The following is a 2,331-nucleotide window of genomic DNA, read 5'->3' as shown; positions in this document are numbered from 1 at the left end:
GCCCGCTGGGCGCATAGCTCCATAATTCTCCCACCATAGACTGGCGGGACCTTCAAGATGATATGCAGCAAAGGTGACCTTGTCAGCCTCCGCTACCAGCGTGGAACGCAGTTTGTGAGAAATACTGCGAAGCCAGTCATCAGCGTCGAGAGGCTCGACGGAGTGGTGGAACGTGGGTGGATGTAACTTGATGAAATCACTGAGTGACACCACGTTAGTCCTCTGATGGTGTGCCGTGTTCTGTTCAATACGCTCCAACAAACGGTTGGTCTCCCGCTTGTTTCTTTCGGCTTCCATCATAACCTCGGCTAGGGAAGGAGGATGAGGCAGATTTGCATTCCTGACTTCACTGCCTTCGGCCTGCTCTTGAGGAGCAGGGTTAGTGCGCGTGTTGACCATCCTAGGTAAACAAGACAATGATTTAGTCAGGATGATAAAATTCCGACATAGGATACAGAATGTAAGGAATAACTCGGAATGCAAGATGATCATCCGTATGACATGGTAGATACAGAAACTGCTTCTTTATTCCATCGTCATACACACCATACAGGGTTTAGTACAAGACCAAACAAGGTACTATTACGGTGAAAAGAGGATTACATCTCATTGGAGGCATTCCAAGCTCCTATACATTATTTTTCTACACCTCCGGAAGGCGATACAAACTAGGTCATATCCCACGAGTCGCGCAGGACGATAAACGACACAGCTAACACGAACTAGTGATACTACTACTAACTCAGACCGATCCGTAGTAGTCCTCGTAGAAGTCACCTCCATAGCCTGGAAGCTCAACATGATCATCCGGAAACATACGATCTCGCGGAGCTTGTGGACCATAGGGACTAGGATGAGGTCTTGGACCAACAGACGGTGGCCTGCGGGGACTGCGAGGTGGGGTGATGCCTCCTACATCACGCCAACCCATCACGTCTGGCAGAGCAGATCTCACAGGATAGAGATCGCGCATATCCGAATATCCAGCTTGCACCGCCGGTGCAAACCGAGTCAATGTGGCCCAGTGGTCAGCACGGGTATTGAAGAGCTCTAACCTCAAGGCCCGATTTTCACGGTCCTTATCCTCGAGCATCTCAGCAGTGGTGCAAGTCCGTGAATCCTCCTGGGTGGGGTCAGCATAGATAGCCTGGAGATACCCTTGTGCTCCCGGAAGTGATCCTGGCATATACCGGAAATCAGAGTCCCGAAATAGGCCAGACCTGACTCGCATGATGGTCATCATAGAGTAGGCGGCGTCCTGCACAGCCATCTCAATAGTAACCCCGAGTCCATAGGAGCAGTGAAGGGGCTCGGTGGACCCAGGATAAGATGGAAATATCCTGACAGTGCAGAGATACTGGCTTTGATTAAAGTCTCGGAATTGCTCTTCGACCGTGTACTCAGGATACCAACGGTATCCAGCCTCAGTCATTACCCTGACCAACATGGCAGTATGGCCGGGTACATCTAGGCATCGAGTCAGGCGAACCACTTGATTGAGGTCGCGAGTGGCCATCTGAAAGCACAATCATAATGCAAAGGCATTAGAATTTCTAGCAAAATTTCGGCAGCATAACAGCTGTAAATGCTCAAGAAGGATTTTGAGACATTTGACAAAGGATTTCATTCACACTCAACATCATCATATCAAAGTTCTGAGTCCATCCTAGCAACATAATGTGGTAGTAGAAATGAACTAGGCTTGTAACCATCAAACCTATAAGGTACTACTGATTAGTAACACGTGATCCTGATAGAGAGAATAAATCCTAATTCCTTAACCCCCGGTGGAAGAATAGACTGACTCAGATCAGAATGACATAAGATAAAGGAGTAAAAAGAGCCTTACGTTCCAACACACAAACAATTCCCCTACATATAACTAAAGAATTTCTAGACTCAACATCGACCAGTTTGGCTTGGAGAACCTACAGGCAGTCCGGCTCTGATGCCAACGCTGTCAGGACCCCGACTCGATGTCACATCGATCTAGCTTGTAACACCTCATATCACTTTGCGGCCTCACGCACGGTATCCCCACGGGTGTCGCCTTACCTTTGCCCGGGACCGTTTGCGTCTTTTGGCTCACGTATATGATAGTGTCGCTAGCATCCATATGATAAAGAGCCCGGGCTGACATGACTAGTCGTAAACCCAAAGTGGCACAGACTTACAGGGACAGGCATCCATGACCCAGCAACGAACGTGTCGGTCATCAGCAAGTGGGTCCGGGCTGTAGCACTGGGCTAGCAGGACTCCGGTAAACCGGGCTGTAGCGGGCTAACAGGACTCCGGTACTCAATGCGTGACATTTCCCCGAAGGGACAGACA

Source organism: Triticum dicoccoides, chromosome 4A (assembly GCF_002162155.2).
Source record: "Triticum dicoccoides isolate Atlit2015 ecotype Zavitan chromosome 4A, WEW_v2.0, whole genome shotgun sequence".
NCBI classification, from domain to species: Eukaryota; Viridiplantae; Streptophyta; class Magnoliopsida; order Poales; family Poaceae; genus Triticum; species Triticum dicoccoides.
This window is presented reverse-complemented; position numbering follows the sequence as displayed.